The following is an 8,471-nucleotide window of genomic DNA, read 5'->3' as shown; positions in this document are numbered from 1 at the left end:
GATATTAAGCAAGTTACTTAAGAACAGTTACTGTTTTGGAGTACTTTCGATGTGAACTGGGTTAAGGGTTTTTTTCCCTGCATCACCTAATTTATTTGATCTCTCTGGGCCTCTGTTTCCTTGAATGTATAATAGAACCCATCTCAAAGGGTATTCATGAGGTGGCTCCCCTGGTGGCGCAGTGGTTGAGAGTCCGCCTGCCGATGCAGGGGACGCGGGTTCGTGCCCCGGTCCGGGAGGATCCCACATGCCGCGGAGCGGCTGGGCCCGTGAGCCATGGCCGCTGAGCCTGCGCGTCCGGAGCCTGTGCTCCGCAACGGGAGAGGCCACAACAGTGAGAGGCCCGCGTACCGCAAAAAAAAAAAAAAAGGGTATTCATGAGGATAAAATGAGAAGATGGCAGTGGCAGACCCCAGTAACTTACACAGTATAAATCAAATGAGGCATTATCTTCATAATGATTATTGTGCTACAGAAGCACCAAAATCAGTATTTAAGGTACATATTTTACTTTCTGTTTCTTCCACTGGAACAATGCCATCTAAAATGAATACAGTAGAGAAAAAAATAGGCATGACTCATAAATCCTATGTTCTTTGGAACCTTAATCTGTTGCTCTCTTCATTTATCTCATGAAGGAAATGAACCAAAGAAGGAAAAAGTCAAGGCAGGAGTGAGAGAAGATGAAAAGTTACTCTAAGAAGTGCCCAGCTAATTTCTAGAAAGCTTCTTATCTGCAAATAGTATGGTCACATTGTTCAGAGTGTTTTGAAAGCATCCGTAGGACTACTGGAGTGTGATTTGTAATCTATTCCCGTATTTTCTTTCCCCTGAATTTCCATTCTCAGGAGTCTCAGAGTAAGAAGTACATCGTAAAAGCCTGGAAGCTTTGTTCTGGGCGGGAGAAAATGGTCTACTGAAAAACAAGCCAACCTCATTCTGAGCCTTGAAGCTTGACCATGTCATTTATGGAGTGACCCAGTCACGCTGTAAATGACCAGAGACATTCCAGAGTTCATGACTGTTGTGTAACAGCAACACTTCAAGGGTGGCTACAGGCACGAGGCACAACACGCCTGTCCAGTGCGGTGAGTGGGAGGAACCCTCCCCCTGGAATGTGGCTTTGCTCCAAGGCGTGCCCTCCTCGCCATCCCCGCCACCAAGTGCTGGGGGTGGGAGACTGGACAGACTGGAGGGACGACTCTATTTTCAGGGAATGACAAACTGATCATGCTGATTGAGTGAGAGTACCTTACCTGCCTCCTGCTCTGGCTCCAAGGACAACCTACTGGGAGGATTTGTTTAGACGTAACTTGTATGAGGAAGTGGTGCAGAGCAACAAGAGCCCAAACAAACCGCCACCAGAGAGGACTGCAGCCCAGGCTCCATTAGAAAGTCAGAGCAAGGGTCCTTGTCCTCCGCAGGGTCCGGCAGCCACCAAGCCGCTGGAGAGGACATTCCATTCTACTGAGCGAGAGGAGACAAGATGGCAGCTTGAAATTACATGTGCAATAGCCCAGGAAGCTTGTAAACATTTAAGGAGTTGATCGTTATTTTCATTCCTGACCAGTTTGGTGGTGCCAATAACAAGTCCATAAACTGCTGAAGCCCAGCCGGAGTGATGAGGACAAGCATTTGGGAACGTGATCCCCAGTGAGTGATGAATATTCATGGCCGAGTGAATCTGAACTGCTCCCTAGACAGGGAGGCTGGTGCATGAACTTGCAACAGGTCTTGGCACGGAAATCAAGTTTATAGATTTAACTGAAAAAAGAGCACTCATGATCAAGACATGTCAGTGCACAGGGGCTCAGGGGGAGTCCAAAGGGGCGCTGTTGTTTCACGGGCTTAGAGTTTCAGCTTTGCAAGATGAAAACGTTCTAGAGATCTTTGCACAGCAATGTGATTAGAGTGAACACTACTGAACTGTACACTTAAAAACAGCGAAGGTGGTACATTTTGTGTGTACTATTTTTTACCATGATTTAAAAAAAGAGAGAGAAGAAATGTCACTACAGAGACTGCCCTAAAACAGCTCAAACCAAATATATAGCTGTGCCCCAGCCTCTCTCCCCTTGTCCTCCCAATATGTCACCTGTCCATCGGGACGGGTGCTAAGGAGTCAGGTATAAGCTATCCTCAGGCTACATAGAGGTCCCCGTGGCCACTCTTCTGGCTTCCCAGAACCACAGAGCTCTGGAAGTGGATGTTCTTTCCTTCGTTGAATGATCTCTTCCTCCATCACCCCAAGGTGATCAGGGGCATTAAAAGACATGCTTTGCGGCTCAGAGGATTGGAGAGACCGGCCGGGGTGGGTACAATGTAGAGGCCAGGAGGAAACCTTAGTGATCCCTCCTCTCCCCTCTCCCCTTTCCCCACCACCCCCCTGCCTGGCCCCCAACACCCTCTACCCCCATCGAAAGGGACTTTCCCTCTCTAACCACCAGGGTCTCCAGTGGTGAGCAGTGACGGTGACAAAAGACGTGATGTGGTTTCTGCTCAGTTAGAAGCACAGGAAAAACTTTCAAACACCCCTTAGAAGGGAGAAAAACCCAAATACGGAAGGAAGGAAGTCTGTGCACCTTCAGCACAGACTTTGCTCTGCCTTTTTCTGGTTTTTGTCTATAAGAAATATATGCTTCTGTTTTGAAGAAGGCCAGTGGCCCTCAGCAGAACTCATGGTGAGCTGGGGTTCAGCATCCCTGCCAGCCAATGCTCATCTCCACCTGATCATGTTCTAACTCATTCCTCTGATGTGAACAAGATTTGCACCTGAATTCAAGAGATGCTTCTCTCATGTCTAAGTTATATAGCTAGTCTTAAAAGATTCCTTTCTTCCTTCCTTTTCTTCCTTCCTTCCTTCCTTCCTTTCTTTCTTTCTTTCTTTTTCTTTCTTTCTTCCCTTCTTCCCTTCCTTCCTTCCTTCCTTTCTTTCTTTCTTTTTCTTTCTTTCTTTTCTTTCTTTCTTTCCTTCTTTCCTTCCTTCCTTCCTTTCTTTTTTCTTTCTTTTTCTCTTTCTTTCTTCCCTTCTTTCCTTCCTTCCTTCCTTTCTTTCCCTCCCTTCCTTCCTTCCTTCCTTCTCTTTCTTTCCTGCCAGTCCTCTTAAGAGCACCTAATTCTTCAGGCTGTAGATGAACCATAATATATGATGTTATTACACTAAAGTTGGAGGGATGATTGAAACAGCTGTAACCTATCTAAGATGGGCTGAATGGTTTGCTACAGATAAATGTAATTTTCAGTCTGGAATCCATGTGCAGGTCAAAGCTAGAGAAGACAAAAACTACCAATTTGAAGCAACATGACTATAAATCTACAGGGTTTCTGTTGGTTGCAAAAGCTGTATAACAGGTGGGTATATTGCAAGTCTTCAGATAATTCTTAGTGAAATCGTGCCTTTTGGGATTACACTCCTGGGGACAAAAAGGTAGCACAGACTGCTCCTTCTCAGCTTCCATCTCTGTCTCCAGGTATGTTGGTTAACTATATATGGGCAATACTGAAAACAGAGAACATACCTCCTTAAACTCAGAAGCAACAAAAGAATTTTTATGTGTACTCGAAGCAGACAAGATGTCCATTTATGTGTTTCCTCTCCTTTGCAGAAAACACAGACCCTCCGTGCTTTTTAAGTGCAATGAGCTTATCCACTTTATCCGAAATAGCAGCTGAATTTTTGCAAGTGTGCAGTGCCTTCTGTCTGAGCATCACTGTGCCCCTCGGCTGTAGTTGTCAGGTCCCTGAGGCATGTCCTGACAGGGAATGAGGCGCTCTCTGCCTCAGTTTCCTCTTTGGAGCACTGCTGACCTGAGGCTGACCCGGAACCACTGAAGCCTGACACCCACCCTCTGTTAACGCACGTGGAACTGCCAACTCAATCTGGCTCTTTGAAGGGGAACTGGCTAACCCCAGAGTGATGAAAGCCTTTCAGAAAAGGGGCATCTGGAGGGAGCTTGGTTTCAGAGACGTTAATAATTGCGTTGAGCTGGGATGGATTCAGAATAACGTTGGGCCATAGTAGCCACAGTTCCCCAAGGCTTGCTGTCTCCACCTTGCTTTCCTGAAATGTCTGCAGAACTCGTTAAGTCAAGCTCCAGACAAGGCAAAAGACAGTAACTTAATGCTGTAAAACCCTGCTGTTTTGGCAAGTCTGCCCTAAGTACAAACAACATCAGTGACTCCTGTGGCCCTGCCCCGCTAGGCAATAGCAGTGCTGTGTAACCTGCTAACTTGGGAAGCAGAATCAGGAAGCTGGGATTCGGTTTCCAGGTCCAGCAGAAACGTGTCAGGTGGCTTGGGCCTCTCTCCTGACCCTCAATGCTTTGACAGTCCCATTTCTAAGATGGAGATGCTCAAAGCCCATCCCTACCTTCCTCCTTCGTGAAAACATTCAAGGATGAAAGCCTTAAACCTTCCACCAGCACAAGGCCAGGTACTTCTTGTAGCAACAGCAAGAGCAGATACTAAGATCTGTGTGAGGCTCTGAGGGAAACCTCAGCCCCATTGGCCAGATGTACAGAACTACAGTCTTACCTTGGTTCTTAAAAATGAAACGGATTCATTAAAATTGGGCCTCATTCTTTGATTTTACAGCCAGCTGTGTGCATGGGCTCACTGCTCCATGGGTCACTTGAGTCAAATGTTCCCTGGGGCTGGCTTCTGCCAGCCCCTAGAACCCTGGCGGGCCACCCGCCTCCCTGGAGTCCACCGGAGACAACCAGTGAAGCCCTCGCAAGCAAATTATCTCGGGATTTGTGACCACCCATCTTCCACCTCCCTTCTGTTGAAACAGAACCAAAAGTTAGCTGCACGCAGGCAGCTCCGATAGAGAAGTATGTTCTACACTTGGAAGGAGCAGGGGGGCGACCCTGCAGCTTTGGAGATGGCTTGTACTATTTGCACCAGCCCTTCCTCGCGATGCTTGACCCGTCTTCCGGCGGGTGCGAACACTTCCGGTCCTCACGCTTCTGGGAGGCTCGGAGGGCGGGGTCAACTGGTGGAACCGGTTCACTTCCTAGGGCTCCCAATGCTTCCTCAAGTAGGCGGGGGCAGAGGCAGTTCTGCTATGATTGGCATTTTCTTTGCGGGCCCTGATGTGATCCGGAGAGGATGTTCTGTCAGCTCTTGGCACAGAAGACATTGTGGGACGGCCACTGTGTCCCTGCCCTGACACACCACCACCACCAGGAATGAAAAGGATCACTGAGTATGAACTCACAGCCTCATTTTCAGAAAAAGGCAGAGGCAGGCTGAGCGTTCGGGCCGCATCAACTTCTCTTAGAAGATCTGCTCACCCTCCCCAGCCCTCGGCCCTCGCTCCTTGCCTTGCCTGTGTCCTGTATGTACGGAGAAGCTATCGCCTGCCTTGTAGTGTCAGCAGGTTGGAGAGAGGATCAAGTCATGTCTTCTGTGTTCAAGGCGGTAAAATGGGCCACATGAGTCTGTGATGGCGAGTAATCACAATGAAACTCACACTCAAGTAGAAAACGGAGTCCGCCCACAGGAGCGGCCCTGCACCAACTGCTGCATATAGGTTAAGCCTGGAGTCGCAGCTCAGGTCAGCCTCCGGCTGCCACGAGCTGGTGATTCAGTAATAACTGGAAGCACGATTGCTTTTTCACTCACTATTTTTTAACGGTTTATTCATAAAGCAATTTTTCACTTTTCACTTATTTTCAGCCCCTTTCACATCTATCTACTCACAGTTTCTGTCTTGGCTTAACCTTTCCCTCTCCTCCTCCCTCTTGCTGCTTCATTTTTCTTTATTCCCCTTTTTAAACCTTGAACCGTTAGAGCAGTATCAAGGCCTCCATTGCTTTGCTAACCAGAATGTTTCTTTCAACGTCTTCTTGGGTTCTCTCGATTGGCCTCACCTTCTCTTCTTTAGTTCTCATATTTTTGACCCCCTTTCCTTTTTGTGGCAACAAAATTAAATCTTTCTTAGTCTTCATACAAGTAAGCCTTTGCATAAAAAGAAAGAAAGAAAGAAAACCGATGTATAAGAAAAAACAAAAAGCCGCTAAACTAAACAGCCTAGAATTCATGGTACTTGAGCAGAGGTTTGATTTACACACAACTCATTATTTCCATTAAAAGAATCTTGATTCCTTTCAGATGAGCATATTAATTCCTAGGGAAATTTCATGGTTCTCACAAATTAGCAGGACCTTTGCGAGCCCAATCTCTTGCCAAAAGAAGCCACAATAGTTTTTTCCATATAAGCCTGCCCCTCATTTCCATTTTCCTCTGACATCTGCTCTCTAAATTGCAAATATCTGCCTATAGCAACAATCAGACTTCCAAGGAAAACAAACCAAAAGGAAATAAGAGAAAACGATGGACTTTTAGCATATTAAGAGATGTAATACTTCCGAAAGAGGCAAAGAAAACCTAGGAATGACTCCTTCATTTTATGGATCAGGAAACTGAGGCCCAAGAAGTTCCAGGACTTTCTTGAGAGCACACAGGTAACTAGGCATTGAACCAGGACTAGAACTAAACCCCCAGTTCACTCTTTCCTGCAGAGTAGGAGCACATAATCTCAGTTCCCACCTTGGGCGTATATTTAGACTCTGGCCTGGGGAGCACAGAAGAAGGACTTAAGTCACCCCATTCATGATCTTTAGATGGTTAGTCTCACAGCAAATCACCCTCACGTTAACTGTTCTAAAACTGGGGAGGAAAGAAAGCGTCCCACAGAAAGGGATGAGGGTGCATCCCACTTCCTTTGCCTGTGTGGATGGGAAATAGTACTCAAGGGCAGCCTTGCTGTGGAAGGAGGGAGGGTGGAGACGGTCCCTTCTCTTCCCAAGGCGTAACTCTACACGGACGGGCTGCTAGCCTGGACATTGCTCTGCAGAGTGCTGGGTGCCAGGTAAGAGTGGTACCATGTCTCATTTTCCACCCCCTTTCAGAATCCCTGGGAAGAACTCAAATGGGGAATACGTTTCCAAATATTTTAGAAAATATACAGCACCGTTCATTTCGCGGTGTCATGGACTCTTCCTCAGAATTAGACAAGCTCTTCAGATTTGTCTTCCATATAGATTTATATAAATAGTTTCCCAGGAGGCCTCAGGAAATTAAGGAAACTTAAGTTCTCTACCAGAGCCTTAGCTCTGTCTTGTCTCCAGGTGCACCATCATTTGTAAGGTTGAGAGAAACCTTTGAATTACAGACGTGGGAAGGACTTGCCGGGCATCTTGCTTATCCTGTGTTTCAAACAAGCTGGCTCCTCTCTAAGCCCTCCCAGCAAGGAGACTACTTCCTCCCTCCCATGGAAAGGAACCCATTGTGTTACCAACCCTACAGGTGGGTGTTATTTTTTGTCATTTAAACCAAAGTCCCTTCTGCTAATGATTTCACTTCATTTCTTTTGCTCTATTCCTCACCCTGGTTGCCATAGCCCAACAGATGAATTCTTCAGATACCTAAAGATGGGAAGTTGTACCACGATTCCATGAGAACAACCCCCTTTTGTTAACACACTGAAGAATTTCTTACCAAAACTACCCACTGGCGTTTACCTGTCACTTCCTCTTTCTTTCTTGATGGGAGTAGGAGAAAACTACAAGGTGACTGTGTTCACATTTATGCTAAATAAAAGCTTCTATCTTAAATTCAGAGAGAAGGAATGGGTACATGACCAGCTCTGGTTCGTTATTTATCAAACCTGGAAGGAAGAGCAAACCAGGAGAGGGTTTGTTAGTTTATAGTATTGTGTGAAACTGGGCGTGGGGAGTATTTGCATAAATCAGGTTAAAAATAACTTTTTGGAATCTTGCTCTGTTTTGGGCCTAAATTACACGATTAAAGCTATATTGAGATTAAATCACTTCTCACTTATTGAAGGAGCAGCTGTCAGTAGCACTTTGAGCAAATGGACTCGGGGGTCCTGAGGACTTGAAACTTAAAAAAGGATGTGATGGGAGGCTTATTCCTGGGTCCTGAAACATCTCTTGCAGCTGCTGTATGCCCAGAAGTGGACTCCAAGGAGGTAGCCAGTGCTCAGGATGATCCGATTTCTTCTGGCCAGCCACTGATAATGAAACAGACATGTTATGGAGAAAGAACTCTATGGTCTAATAAAGGAAATAGAAATGTCTTTTCGGTTGGTTCAGTGATCCCATTCTGTTTAACTTCGCTTCTATGCATTAATGTTTTTAGCTGCCAGCCTCGGTGGTACAGCCTTCCTTTGTAGACCAGATTATCCCAGAGGCCTGGTTTTACATTAGAACTCCTCCACCATGTGCCTCTAATTACTTTCATTTCTCTGCTCTGGCCTTTCCCCATTATCTTCTTTTAAAGAAGGCTTCACACACACACACACACACACACACACACAGAAATAAGTTCACTTATACAAACTTATGGGTCCTAAATTGGTTTCCTGTCCCTCAAGAGAAAAAATTTGAGATGTGTGCCCATAAACTCCCGTGGAACTGTATATCCTATATGTTTTCTTCTGGTGA

The sequence above is a fragment of the Neophocaena asiaeorientalis genome, unplaced genomic scaffold (assembly GCF_003031525.2).
Source record: "Neophocaena asiaeorientalis asiaeorientalis breed wild unplaced genomic scaffold, Neophocaena_asiaeorientalis_V1.1 scaffold105, whole genome shotgun sequence".
NCBI classification, from domain to species: domain Eukaryota; kingdom Metazoa; phylum Chordata; class Mammalia; order Artiodactyla; family Phocoenidae; genus Neophocaena; species Neophocaena asiaeorientalis.
Note: the sequence above shows the minus strand (reverse complement) of the source record.